The 15,570-nt window shown below is 42.3% G+C and overlaps 1 protein-coding gene and 1 long non-coding RNA gene across 9 annotated transcripts in view; one reads left to right on the plus strand and one right to left on the minus strand.

Annotated features, from left to right (window-relative positions):
• SRGAP2 (SLIT-ROBO Rho GTPase activating protein 2) overlaps nt 1-15,570 on the plus strand; it is a gene marked incomplete at its 3' end in the record, with an annotated part of 205,565 nt that overhangs the window by 95,390 nt on the left and 94,605 nt on the right. The window lies entirely within an intron of this gene.
• The window catches only part of LOC309535379, an 86,999-nt gene continuing 86,117 nt past the window's right edge, over nt 14,689-15,570 (minus strand). The window contains exon 3 of the long non-coding RNA XR_014221235.1: nt 14,689-14,879. This is a non-coding gene — a long non-coding RNA (uncharacterized lncRNA). The remainder of the gene's footprint in view (nt 14,880-15,570) is intronic.

Here is a 15,570-nt window from a genome sequence, read left to right on the forward strand (position 1 = left end):
TGCTACACATGGCAGCAGAGAGAACAACAATGTGGATCCAGGAAAAAAGATCCAGCTGAAGTCTCTGAAAGAAACATCATTGCTGCCTAATAAAACAAGTGAGGAAACGGAATCACTACCCGGGTGCTCTATGCTGAAACCCCAAGGATCCATAAATATTAAAGAAGACTCACCCCACACTATTGATTATGGCAGATTTCAAGATGAGCCAGTAGCAGGGCAAGACCTGCCCCAGGATAAAGGATGGAAACTGATGTTGGCAGATAGGAAGTTAGCTTTTCTTAACTACCCGAAGCCAAAGGGCTTCCTTACACAGGAAGAACGCTTGGTGCATTTTGTGAATATTTTAGATGATATGCTGCCAGGGAAAATAAAATTAAATGACATTACCTCAGTAGATTTCATATTCTACAATGGATATTCTCTGCGAGTGATTACCTCCTTCAAAGATCAAAACTTGGCTAAATATATATATAGATCAAGATACCTGCTGTCAAAGAAAAGGATAACGGTAACAAGATTTTTCGAAAACAGCACATGTTTGAAATTGTTCCCTGATGAGTTTACGACTGCTGAGATAAGATTTACTTGTAAACCAAAGGAGGAGAGAGGACACTCAAAAGACAAACTGGAACACACTGAGCAAGGGCCCTTGAAACTAAGACAGGAGATGAGATTGCCTAATGAGGGGATGGATAACTTCTATCCAGAAGAAAAGGCATTAATAAATCAGTTTGGATTGTTGCCTTTCTTTGCCCAATCTGAGATTTTGAGAAGATTGGAGACCCTTAGAAATAAGTTAACAGAGATGAATGCTCAGGAAAAAGTAAGAGAGAAAGAACCGGCAACGGACCAATTGAAGAAAGAGAACCTCTCTGAAAAAGCTAAGACAGACCTCACGAAAGATCACTTTTATAATACCTCTACAATTGCGGAGATAAACCTGTTAACAACAGATCCAACACAGTGCGTAAGGGACAGCAACAATCTACCACCTAAGAAGGAAACCATCCCTATGGCAACCACGAAAGACTACCCTTATATTACCTCTGCAGCTGCAGAGATAAACCTGACAACAACAGATCTAACACAGTGCGTAAGGGACAGCAACAACCTACCATCTAAGAAGGAAACCACCCCTATGGCAACCACAACGCGCTCTTGGACCAGCATGAGATACCTGGATGAGGATGAACTTGGCACCAGTCAAATGGAACACCTCAAGGTGGACTCGCCAAAAAAAGGAGTACTGATCACTAACGTTAGCACGCTGCACCCTTCAACTGATTCCATTGAGTACCTGGGCGATAATACATCTATGGACATTGCCAAAATGAATGAAATCCAACTAACAGATAAAAAGATAGGCCCAAAAAATCTTTCAAAGGCAAATTGACTAAGACCAATTTTTGGCAAGACAATGTGTAACCTCGCCTTGCTAACTTGGAATATTGCAGGCTGGCAAAAGAGGCGTTCTGACCAATCCTTTGCTAAATATATCCAGAGACATGACATTGCTTTCCTCCAGGAGACCTGGAGCACAAGTGAAGTGGAGTTAAATGGTTTTTCTGCGTTCTCCCTCCCAGGTCTTTTAAGTACTAGAGGGGGGCGAGTTAAAGGTGGGTTAGTTACTTTAATCTCAACAAGGCTAAGGGCCACATTTAAAAAACTAGACCCACTAGACCATCTGGCCACAGCTGTGCAAGTACAGTGGAGAACCCACAGCTGGCTGTTGATTAATGTATACCTACCTCCACAAAGAGAGAAAAGACTGATAAGAAATACTTGGGCTCAATTAGAACAGTATCTTGACAAACTACTAAATCAATTTCCTGATGCCTCTGTAGTGGTGGCAGGTGACCTAAATGCCAGAACTGGACAATCTGATGAGGCTTTGTGTGCCCATTTCCACGAAACAGCCCCCATTATAGAGGAAACCCACCCAATACCAGCTAGAATCTCAAAGGATAAAGGCTGCAATTATGCCGGCTTATGCCTACTACACTTGGTCAATAAGTTGGACCTGGTTATATTAAATGGCCGCACAGAGGGGGAGAAGGTCGGAGAATTCACATTTATATCTAACAATGGCGCCTCCACAATTGATTATATAATTGTGTCATATGATCTTCAAAACAAAGTTCTGGAATGCAAAGTGGAGGAGCGCTTAGACAGTGATCATCTGCCATTAAGTGCACTTGTGGCTGCGGGAAAGGATTTATCCTGCGCTGAAAAAATCGAGCATTCGAGCCCTACAGCTTTGGAGCTCAGATATTCGCGCATTAGATGGACAGATGAACTGCATAAGGAAATTTCAAGTAGGCTATGCTCAAAGGAATTCCTCATTAAGAGAGAAAACCTCATAACTTCCTCAAGCCATGAATTAAAGATAAATTTATTTCAGGAGCTAATTTTACTCCTTCAAGATCCCCTGAAGGAAAAAAGGAACAGGCCAAGTAGACAATCCTCAGTATATAAAAACTCCAAACCCTGGTTCGATCAAGAATGTCAGGATATGAAGCTAAATTTACTGAAAAAATACAAGAATTATAGATCTGCCAATTTACCCCAACTCCCCACGGGCTGGTTTGAAGATAAACGGAATTATAAAATTTTGATCAAAAACAAAAAACTCCTGGCACAGAAAAGAGAATGGAAATGCCTAATAGATGCATCCAGAGAGAGAGATTCGGCCACCTTCTGGAGACTGGTAGCAAATGGAGTGCGACCTACTTCCTCAGAAGTGGAGTATACTATACCTGCAGGGACTTGGGAGGCATTTTTTCAATCTTCATATTCAGCTCTGCCTCTGACACAGCCACTAATACAGTGTGCGGCAGATGATGAGTGGCCTCCGGTGTCGGTTGCGGAGATTAGGAGGCTTATTCAGGCACTCAAATACAGAAAAGCCCCGGGAGCAGATAACATCTCTCCTGAACTTCTCAAAGCCAATATTGACTGGTGGGCCCCAGTCCTTGCAACCCTTTTCACCAGCATAGATCAAACAGCAATAATACCAGAGGACTGGGGATTGGCAATCATCGTTCCCATATTCAAGAAAGGCTGTAAACTTGATCCAGCCAATTACAGACCAATCAGTCTCTTAAGCATCATCAGCAAACTTTATGCAACTCACTTACGTGAAAAGTTTGCGGACTGGCTAGAACAGGAGCACATCCTAAAGGAAGCCCAGGCTGGCTTCAGGGCACATAGATCAACTCTAGACCAAGGACTGGTATTGCAACATCTAGTGGAGAAATACACCTCAAAGAAAGGAGGCTCTCTCTATGTAGCCTTTATAGATTTCAAATCAGCCTTCGACTCGATACCCCGGCACAGACTTTGGGAAAAACTAAATGTCACAAACATCGATAGACGTCTTTTGCTTCTTATCCGTAGACTACATGAAAATACTCGGATCCGTGTTAGATGCGACCGTTATGGGAACCTATCAAAGGAAATCCAAAGTTCCCATGGTGTCAAGCAAGGCTGTGTTCTTGCCCCTATTCTTTTTAACTTCTATATAAACTCCTTAGTCGGAAAGATGGAGGAAGCAAGTACTCACTCCCCAAATCTAAATAATACACCAATCCCGGTCCTTTTGTACGCAGATGATGCGGCACTTATTTCCTTCTCTTGTGTGGGTCTAAGAAAACTTTTACGAGCTCTTACAGAGTATTGCGAAGCTGAACACCTAATAATAAACTACACCAAATCAAAAATTATGGTGTTCTCCAAGAGAAAACTCCGACATAAATGGAAAATTAATAACCAACCTATTGAGCAAGTAACATCTTTTAGATATCTTGGAATAATTTTCGATGAGAAGGGGTCTTGGTGCCATCAGATTAAGAATTCCATTGTAAATGCGCAAAGATCTTCCAGAGCTATCATAAGATTCTTTTATAGAAAAGGAGGTCAATATGTTCCCGCTGCCTCCCAGGTCTTTGTTGCAAAAATACTTCCACAATTGACCTATGGCACCCAGATATTTAATTGTCAAAAACTCAAGTCCCTGGAATCTGTACAAACTAAATTTTATCGTTCCCTACTAGGGTTACCTACCTGTGTCTCTAACACTGCCGTTAGGCTGGAGGTTGGCCAACTCCCTATTAATGCCAGGATATGGATCCTGAAGATTCATTTCTGGCTAAAACTCATATTTTTCCCAGTGGGAGTGGCTCCATTGACTCTACTAGACCCGTTCCAGTCTAAATGGAGATTGTCGCTCTATGAAAAACTGAGGGGCCTGGGGCTTTCCTCACAAGAACTTATAGCCTCAGGCTTTGAAAAGGCTAAAATGATGGTGAGCCAGCGAATAGGAGATGTAGAGCTTCAGGACCATATGAGCAAGATAGATAAATATCCAGCTATCCAAGATTATGGAAAAGGGTTTAACCTAACCCCATATTTGATGGACCTACAAATCGCAAAATATAGGCGGGCGTTTACCCTTACTAGATTTGATGTATTGCCATCTGCCTTACTAAAGGGCAGATACGAGGGCACACCCTATGCTGAACGAGTTTGCCCATGTGGTCTGAAGGAGGTGGAAACGGCTTCACATGTGTTGTTACACTGCGACCTTTACGGGGATATCAGGTTACTGTTTATCTCCCCTATCGTTCAGAAATTTCCAGGTCGATCTGAATCTCAGCGGCTGAAAATCCTACTAGGAGACAAAAACCCAGAAGTAACATTGAAAGTGGCCAAGTTTTCTGCGGCCGCGATCAAGCGGAGGGCATTAGCTGTAAAAAAGTAAAAGATCTGACCCCTGGATAAGCCCCCCCTTTTTTTAAGCCCATACATATACTGTAGTGCATACATGAGTATGTATATGTGTGTGTGTGTATATGTGCATTGTTTTTATGTATAATTTTACAACTTTTAACTGACACCACCATTCCCTTGTAAATTATTGCTGCCTTTTATGTTCCCCCCCCCCCTTTCTTCTGGTCTATGACCGTAATAAATTTATTCATTCATTCATTCATTCATTCATTCATTCATTCATTCATGAGCCTTGCGAACAGATCCCTTTTGTCATGGCTCATGAGCAAAGGGTGCCTCTAGTTTACCACGGTTCTGAAACTGGTTCAGGTGAAATGGGAATCTATGGTTAGTTATAGAGATTTCCAGGTTTAATTTTGGCTTGCAGTAAAGGGAGGAGAAATAGCTTTTTGCATGGGTATGTGAATATCTCAGCTCAGTATTGTGCAGGGAGTGGGGGCACATGCAAAAATAAACTGGACCAGCATTATTTGGCTCTGCTAAGAATGGCACTGATCATACATTTCTACTATTCTGTGATTCTACAACCCCTCTAGAACTGTATCACTTCAGAGTACCATGTTCCCACATGTGAAACAAACAAACAAACAAACAAACAAACTTAGAAGCCTTAGCATATAAGGGAGAAGGCTAGGTTACAAGCCCTTCTTGCTTCAGTTAGCTCTCTAAGGGGAGGAGGAGGGAGCGGGGGGGGGGTTGGGTTGGGTGTGGGAGCATTCAAGCATCGGCTGCCATGTCTTCAGCCCCAGGAGAGAAAGCACCATATGCCTGAACAAGCAGGCTGACTCAAAGTTCTCTTAGGATAAATGTTCTTCTTTTTAAGGGGATTCTACATAAAATTGTGGATGCTGTTCTGTTCCGTGGCAGGGACCACATTCCTTGAAAATTGGACCATTCCAAAACTGTGGAATCTATAGCACTTTAAGAAAAACAACAAAGGCTTTGCTTTCAAATAGAAATAATAATCTGATGAGGGGGGATTGCAAGCCTTAGTCAAAATAATGCAGAGATTGGCACTTCTAGGGAAGAATACATTGTTTCTGCCTTGCCTATAACTAATTATATTACATTACCCTGTATGAATTCTAATGAAGTTCAGGTGTGAGCCCTACACATTGGCTCACATCGAGTTCTGATCCTCTCCTTGCAAATCTCAGGAGGGTAGGTTGCTTTGATATTGCTTCCATTATTCTTTTTTCAGGTTTCTTTTGATTTCCTGCTTTTCTCTTTGTGCAGTACATATCTTTGATTCCTCTGTATTTCGAGCTTTGAGTGTGCTCCTTTTTAACTCTCTTCTGTTTAAATTTATTATCTTCAGATAAAACAGAGTTATGAAAAGGAGCCCAGTCCTTGGATTCCTACCCCTTCTAACTATTCTGTTTTCCTTTAAGTTTCTGTGTGCGCTCATAATTCTCTGCATGGCGACACCATCATATTTTTAGCAAGATTTCCAGATCTTCTCCTGCTGATGTTATTTACACATATGGCCTCTTTTTACGGAAGAGGCCCTTGTAATTTAGTCTCCTTCATCGTCACTCCTTGCCAATTGCGATAGAAGAGAGAGATGTCTCTGAGTCAAACCAATTTTGACATGTTTTATGAATCTCTTATGTATGTAGCAGTTTTTGGCATGAAGCAGCAGGCTATGCGTTCGCATTTCAGCTCATTAAAGAATTTTGTGTTGCACATGAAATAGGGTCTGCCTGCTAGACAGAAATGATGTACTCCGGAGGTTAACAAATCTGTATTACCTAACCATGTAGGATCCCCCCCCTTTTTTTTCTTTTCTGGCTAGTTTCTGAACAGACAAATTTTCTTCTGGTTACTTTAGCTCCTTGACTGCAGCTCAGAGTAACAAGAAGAGAAATCTGAGAACTGAAATGTTTAAACAGCCTTCTTCTTGATTCTGTGCAATTTATTTTTATGTCCAACTGGCCTCTTTAGGCATATTATCAGCTGAGGTGAAAGGTAAATGTTGAGATAGTGCCAAGAAATACAGATCTATATTATATATATCTGTGAGGAAACTAAGCTAATCTCCTAAGTGTGCTTTTCTCTGCATCCATTTCCTTTGCTGAAGTCTTCTAGGGCAGGAGAATCTTTCTTCCCATGACATGGTTTCCTCTATATCAGGGGTCTGCAACCCGCGGCTCCGGAGCCGCATGTGGCTCTTTTACACCTTTGCCGTGGCTCCGGGGCGGATACTAGCGAGGGGGGGGCGCTGTACTGGCTGTGGCGTCGCATGGGGGTGGTGCATGCGTTAGTCACGCAGCATCCCGACATCACCTTCCCGCCCACTGTCAGATCGCGGCTCCGGAGATATATTTGTTTTAAATGTTGCAATGGTTTTGCGGCTCCCAGTTGTTTTTTTTCTTTGGAAACGGGTCCAAGTGGCTCTTTTTGTCATAAAGGTTGCAGACCCCTGCTCTATATGCTCATCCAGTGGCTTAAGTTCATTGTGAGAAGGCAACTCTGGGAGGTTTCCCCCCCCCCCCCTGCTGTTGCAAGAGTCTGTGAGGCTGTGATGTACTTGCTGGACATCATTCTAAACTCCTGCCCCCTTTGCCAATAAGGAATTGTGTGCAGATCTGGAATTGTACTTCAGAGTCCTGTTCTTCTTTCTCACTTCCACTTTCTTATTGCTCCTTGGAGAACCACTTGCTCTTCTCTCCTCCCTCTGCCTTATCTCTAAAAAATGAGTGAAGAAAAAAAAGACAAAAATGGAGGAAGGCATCCTGTTTATGACAGCACGGTCAGGTGCATGTCTGCATCTGTGCATCTACTTCAGCTATTCCATGAGCTCCATTTGAAAAGACTGTTGTCTTAAATGTTGCAACGTAACAGAGAACAGTTTTTACTCCTTACCTGCTCGAGCGACTGGCAACAAGGAAAGATTCCATGACTTTCTGTGGGGCAATTTTCATGGCTTGGTGTCAGTTCATGACAAGATGGATAATCAAACTTGCACAAATTCCTTTTGGTCAGCTCTGTATACTTCCAAGCCCCCCCCCCACTTAGAACACTAAATTTCACCTTCTGCTTTCTTAATTTCAGTTCAAAGGATGGGTGACAAGGGATGCTTTCACTCACCTTGGTGGTGGTAAGAAACTTCCTAATGACAAGGAAGTGCTGTAGCTTTCGTGGGCTGTTTGCTCCACCAGCCAAATGCTTGTACAAATAAGAGATTCCCCCCACAACTAATAGTTGGTCTGAAATTGCTTCCCCATACTTCTTTGCTTTGATCCCCTTGGACATCATTAACATTATTTCATAATAAAAGACTTGGAAACTTAAGGGTTTTTTGCCATACATTAACTGAACTGATTAAATCTATTTAGTCAATATTTTTTTAAGCTTCCCCTCTCTTATGGATCCTTTTACTCACATCTCCTCTTGTTGTTAATTCACAAAAGTTTACCGCTTTGTCAGCTCTATCCAATGATCCATTTCAGTCATGTTTGTGAGCAGGATATGCAGATACACCATCTTCCTATAACTTCTGAGTTCTTGTACTAGCTTTGCTATGTAGAGCTATAAGGGATTTGGTCATGAAAGGTGCTGGTAGCTCATCCTGTTTTGTGTTGTATTTGATAAGATGTGAAAATCTATAAAATGCAGGAGACATTTTCAAATGATCAATTAAACAAATGTAATTTTGACTTGCTGAAGGGTATAATTCTCATAAAAGGTTGTATTCAGACCTTTTGCTCTTTAAGACTACAAATAAGATTGGCAGAAAAGGTTCTGAACTGCATTAAACGAGTGCATAAGAAGTGAAGAGACCAGAAATTTAAGACTCTAAATTCTCTGAAACTTTAGAATTGGAGAGATCCTAGATGTCACTTAATCTGCGCCCTTCAGAAACTCAATTATAAGCATTTTTCTGTCTGACATCTGTGTTTTGAAGAACCTATGATCATGGTAACGGGCTCTGTATCTAATTGCTAATTAAGTACTGGGAGATAGTTCAATTGTTGAGCTTTTTATTATAAAAAGAGTCATTGCTGCAATCTGAGTAAATGAAGATTCCAGTGGCTAGGAGCCATATGATTGCTAGTCCAACAAGGGAGTATTGTAGTTTGGAAATGAACTGCAGGCTTGGGAGGAGGGTAATCAGATTGTCTTGGAACCACAGTTAACTGTTTTGAAACTTGCAGTCTAGGTGCCTAGGGCTATATGAGGAAGTGGTCATCTGTAGCCCTCTCAGCCATGTGCTAAGCCGGAACTGTGTGGTCACCCCCACTCACTCATAGTGCTGTTAAAAACAGGTATATTTTAAGCATTGATCCCAGTTGTCTGACTCTACTCCTGATATCTGGGGTAGAGGAATTATTAGGTGTGTTTTTAAATGATTTAAACATTTCTTTCACATGGTTTCCAGTGCTCCATATCAGTTTTAGGTATTATTTTATAAAGATGTTTTGCTCCAGGCCAGTCACTGTACAACTCAAGGATATCGTTAAATGATTTGCTATAGTTCAAAGTCTGGAAAGATAATTCCTGTCTGTGGTTTGGGTGAGTTGCTAGAATCAGCTCTTCTAAGTGTGGAAAATGAACTGCCCATGCTGCATTTCCATTTACCTTCCCTATATTTATTCACAGAATTGATGTTGATCACTTTAAAAACATTTTGCTTGGTATTTGCCAGACTTTGCAATGGATTAGATTCAGGTCATCTAAGAAATGGGCAATAGCAGCTTGAGGATGGCAGGTTGGTCATCCAGCTGCGGTGCCTGCAGCCATCCATGTCAAGATAATATTTTCCTAGGGGTTTGAGAAAGAGCATCAGCGAAGGTAGGGTGCATGAACCTGTCATGAGTGGCACTGAAATTGTGCAAGATGGAGTATAGGGCATTACTTCCAATACTTCACACGCCTTTGCAAGCAGCTGGCAGAGTGGGCCGTCTATTGAAGCCATATCCATGCTTCCATTTCATTTTGAAAGGCAAAGTGATATTGGTAGTTTCACGGAGAATCTGATGACTGAGACTTGACAGCATTTAAGATGAGAGGAAAGGGTTATTTGGAAGCCAAATTTGTGAGCCAAAGAATTATACAGTAGTGTTGTTTTGACCTAGAATGGAGGTGAACTAGTTTGTCATAACTGAGGAAAAATGCACCTCACCATTATATGAGATTAAAATTTAGATTGTAGTGAAATTTAGGAATGGCACTCGGTTAGTGTGAAAGAGTCCCTTTTACTTCATTGGTTAGAACAAACTGCACCTGCTTAATTGCTGTGTAGTTGCCTTTAAAAATCAAGCCTCTACAGGTAGGCCTCTATAGGTAAATGTTGCTGGCCCCCTTGCCCTCTTGCAAGTCATCGTTCTAGTCAGAACATAGGATAGATAGTCTGACTCAGGAACATAGGGAACTATTGGCCCATCTAGCTCAGTACAGTGTGCAGGTCTGGCTCTGCTGAAGCTAAAGATATGTGTGTGTGTAACAATCTAGTTGGTGGCCAGGGGCGAAAGGAAATTGAGGCAGGATCACGCAGAGGATGGGGATGTAACCATCTAGTTGTCTTGGCAATTAGGATGTGGCGGTGAGTAGCAGTCCGCTTGCCAAAGCAATGGCAGATTCTTCCCAATGGTGTGATATTTGTTGTTGTTTTTGTTGTTGTCGTCATTGTCATCCATCCATCTTGAGAGACAACGGAGTACACCTCCAGGGGCAAAGTCAAACTACCGTGTTAGCAGCACCAAAGTGACCTCCCCAGGACTCAAGCCTGGGCAGTGGATATGGAAGCCTAGGGCTGCCCAGACAATGAGACTCGCCCCCCCCCAAGCCTCCCTCATGTGGTCCAAAGAAAAGAAGAGCAATATGTTAGGCACCAGCTTGGCTGCAGGAGTTTCTAGAAGAAGTCATATAAGGTGCCATCTAACCATCTTAAGGACTCCACACCTGATTTGTGTAGGGTTTGCTCCTTGAGCCTTTTCTTCCCCCAAAGATATCCCACAAGGCAGTGGGGGTTTATACACCCCTACTTGGACTATGTGCTGCACATTAGGTGGGAACAGGTGGCACGTGAAGCCTTGGGGCCAAACCAAAGGGACTGGACAACTGCCGACAAGGGATGTCAAACCCTCCCGCCCGCCCCCAAGAGTCTGACAGAGTGCCAGGAGCCCAGCGAATAGGAGAGGTTATACAGGGGTGATTGTGAAACCCTTACCTCAAATGAGGCCATAGCACACATCCAGGGCCCATTGCCATGTCCCTTGCTTAGCTTTAGAAGGAAGCCTTCGGACCATACACATATGCTTGGTTTGCCATGTAAAATGCATTTTCTGCATCAATACATAACACTTTTATGTCTAAAGTTATTCTCTAGGTGCGTTTTAATGTAGCTCAGTTTAGTTATTAAAAAATACTAATAAGAGACAATTGAGGTTCTTGAATGAAAATACATTTCAAATTTTATTTTCCATAGTGTAAGCATTCCAAATAAGTGGTGCTGGGGACCCATAAAATCTGTCTAATCCATAGTTTATACTGGTAGTTGGTGGCTTGGTATGTCTGCCTTTTAAAGTCTGGATAGAGAGCGACTCAGAACTTGTAACTATATTGATTGTATGGACAAAAAAGTATCAAAAGTAGGACTACCTAATTCCCCTGTTGATACATGAAAAATGAACAAAATATCATTTTGACTCCAGTTTTTAGCAACAGAGTAGACCATGCTGATTTTTAAAGTAGTTATTTTGAAGCAACAAGCTGTGTCTTCTCCCCAGGACTCTCAAACTACGTTTAGAGGGTATGTTATATTTAGGCCATAAAATGTTGACAGCGTATCTAACTTGCCTTTTTTATTAGTGCCCTAAATATTTTGAAGCTGCAGCTGTAATTTTCAGTGGAATGCGGAACAGCCGAGTAAGCATAGCCATAGATCCCAAAAATCTTGATTAAATTAGACGGAGGCTGGGTTAGGCGGGTGGGGGTGGGGTGGGGGTGGGAACAGGACAAAGAGAGCCTTGAGTAGCCTGCTGTGGTATTCTGAGAGTTAATGTTCCAGTTAACTGTGGCAGTGACCTACAGCTCTGCACGTGATTCATGCACAGACCCAAAGGTAGCAAGCAAAAGACTGTGTGAGTGTGCCTGTGTATATGAGATAGGAGGAGGCTGTGTGTGTGTGTTTGTGGCTACTCTGCTTTTCTAGTCCTTTTTGATGGGGGGGGGGAATGTTACACTAAGGCAGCAAGAAAGCAAGATATTGATCTTGAGGCAAGGCAGCCATGTAATAGTTTGCCCTTCAGCCAGAGTTGCTTTCTTAATGCTAAGCACATGGACCTGTTAGGCTGAAGTTTAGGTTTTTCTGCTCTACTATGTAACTCTTTCATGACCTCCAAGCAGTGGTCATCTGCAATGCATGTACAGCTGAATTTGCCCGTGGTCATTATTAGTTCAGTTAGAAGGGTCTTTGTGTGCCAGATTCTAAGCCTCTGTGAAATCAATCATTGTACACTGAGGTGGGAAACCTCACAGCTGAGGACCACATCTCCAGGCCTCCCCATCCAGCCCTCCCCCTGGAACAAACAAACAAAGTGCTTTTGACTTCCTGGAATGTGCTCAGTGGAAAGTAGTGTGTGTGTGTGTAGAAACTTCTGCGTTTTGTGTGACTGGAATGTAGCTCCTTGTACAAATGAGCATTAAATAAATTGCCTGGTCCACTTTTGCTTCTGGCCCCACACATTACTGGCATGTGGCCCCCAGAAGGTCCCCTTGTGTGTGGGGTGTTGATTGTTGGGCTGAAAAAGTTCCCCCACTTATGTTTCCTTGATCCTGAGAGTCATCTAGTCCAGCCTCCTGCGATGCAGGAATCTCAGCTAAAGCATCTATGACAGATGGCCATCCAACCTCTGCTTTAAGAACTTCCAAGGAAGGAGAGCCCACAACCTTGCGAGGGAGACGTTTCTTTTGTTACTATAGCACTCAAATGCATCATTAAATGATGAGAGGATTGGGTAGTGTCCCTTTTTCAGAATCCCTTCATGTTTGGCAAATGCCCTGGAGAAACTTTAATTGTAGCCTTACTGGCCATAGTCTTTCCCTGCTTGTACATTTGGGTTATGATCAGCTATGTCTGATTCCATTGCACTCTGAGACATCCAGACTCTCATCTTTACTCAGTAAGCGTTTCCCGTCAACATCATTAGGCATTTCCCTTTTGTTTTTCCATTGCTTATGGCTCCATATCCTCCTAATTTAGATAGGTTTTTAGTTAGCCATTTTAAACCCCATTTAATGAGTCTCACCCACTGGATGTATTGGGAGTTGCTATGATTTGGAACTTCTGAAATCACGTTTGCTTTTGTGACTGTGATGTTTCCTACTTGACTTTCTCTGCTACTTATACTCTCCTTTTAATTAAGTGTAATCTGTCAGTTTGCCTTCCTTCCTTTTATACATTTCTTCTTTCCTCTTCAACCTGACCTTTCAGCTCAGAAACATCAAGCATGCTGATCTTCTACAGGTCCTTACACAATTGCTCCCTGCACACATTTGCATGATCTATACATATCTACAAGTAGTACATGGTATGGAAGTAACCATGTTCTGAAATGACACTCTGGATAATTACTCTGAAATGAAGCACAATAGTGAACATATGTATGTATATGTATATGTATATGTATATGTATATGTATATGTATATGTATGTATATATAAATAATTTAAACAATTAAGCATTAGTAGAATGAAAATATATGCATTTGAAATACCATATACTAATCGTTACAATAAAAGCATCACAGCACCGTTCTTTCCTTAAAAGTAAGTGGCCCTATTAGAGAAGAAAGTTTTGAAGGGCTGGTTGTGGCAAACTGTGGCAAGCAGTCATAAAAACAGGAAGGATAAAATTGCAAGATAAAAAAATATAATGTTTATAATAATCTTAGAAAGCTTTAAAAAGAATGAATGGCGTAAAATATATTCCATAGTGACTGTCAGCATCGCCCTTGAGCCAGTGCCACCAACTGGACTCATACACTTCAGCCCCGACTGGGCTAGGCGAGCTGGGTAGCACTTCCAGAGACCACCTTCTACACAGGAACAGGTCAAAGTGCTGTGGACTCACAGCTTAGAGTTGTGAGCACCGGATTCACTCCAACAAGAAGACAGTCGTCGCACAGCAGAGTATAGCAGAGCATAAGTGACTCGGAGAGCAGCTCTGTAGAATATCTTCTTTTATTCTATCTACAACTATAATACACAACTATGTACAGAGCTAAATGAGGTCTAAACGAAAATGCTGAACTGCACTGAGTGTCTGCAGCTGCTCTTAGCAGCAACCTTATCTATAAACACGATCTCTCTCTAACACTCAGTCTCTCTCTCTCTCCCGACACTTTGATGTGAGGCTGGAGCGGAATAAGTAGAGAGCAGAAACCACCCCCTCCTCTCTGGAGAATCAGCAGAGCACATCAGCAGATTCTTGGATATGGGAGGGGTGAAATCTCCTCATCCTCCCCCATTTCATCCAACCATTCAAGGTTCATATTTCTACCAAACATTCCTGAATGTTGACAGATAAACTCATATTTAGTGTCTAGTTTGGTCATATAAATCTTAAGCTGCCCCCAAGCAAAAGCAAAGTCGGAGGGGGTCCTCATCACTCCTGGTGTCACATATTTTATGAGTCAGCTTTTCAGAAAGGGCAATGAGCATGACTTTTTAAAACCATAGGTCCATAGGATAACAATATGCACCCTTTCAACCTTGAGAGATCACTAGACAAGCGACAACCAACAAATACAGAATTAATCGTTGAGAAGTAAGGCCAGCATTGGCACCATCAAAAACGGATAAGAGAAATAGCAAGCAGGTCACCTTGGATGCTAAGAGAGCCAGTGTGGTGTAGTGGTTAAGAGCGGTAGTCGCGTAATCTGGGTAACCGGGTTCGTGTCTCCGCTCCTCCACATGCAGCTGCTGGGTGACCTTGGGCCAGTCACACTTCTTTGAAGTCTCTCAGCCTCACTCACCTCACAGAGTGTTTGTTGTGGGGGAGGAAGGGAAAGGAGAATGTTAGCCGCTTTGAGACTCCTGAAGGGGAGTGAAAGGCGGGATATCAAATCCAAACTCTTCTTCTTCTTCTTCTCCATTGCAACCTGCTACTAGAACTTGTGTACCCCCACCATATATGCCAACATGTGCCTTGTACCTTACAACCCCGCCAGCATAATGGGGGACCGGATCTTACAATGTGAGCAAGTCTGACCCAGTTTTAAAACCAGCGGTGGACCATCTTCAAAGAATTCTCCCTAATGTTAGCAAGTATGGACCTCAAGTGACAAGCCAACCAGATCTTAAGCCATTGAGAATTTTTTAGTTTGCCTGTAGAGTCCATCTCCTACACCAATTTCAAAGTAGTAAATGGAGAGGACTGGGATTCACTCAGAAACGCAGGGTTTCAGTGACATATATCCCCTACTGATACAATACTAATTACTAAACATTATGGGGCACTTTTGAGTGTCATTTGCCTGTCTTGATAATTCAGATTAAGAAAATGACTATTATAATAGATGGTGCTGTTCACAACAGGCACCACCTTTGTTCTGAAAAAGTATTGGAGAATATTGCTGCAAAAATCCTCAGTTGGGGGCTGCTGGATCTTTTTCTTTCTAAGTCTAGCAATTATAAGAGCAGAATGCTTTTCTTTGTCAGGCTTCAGGACTTGGTTTATTTACTTGGCAGTGCATCTGGCCACCCAAGGATGGCGGTGTGAAACTTGGGGGCATGAGTTGAACTAGTGCGTGGAAACTCAAGCCATTTGAACGT

This window comes from Podarcis vaucheri (assembly GCF_965113315.1).
Source record: "Podarcis vaucheri genome assembly, chromosome: 6".
Taxonomy (NCBI): Eukaryota; Metazoa; Chordata; class Lepidosauria; order Squamata; family Lacertidae; genus Podarcis; species Podarcis vaucheri.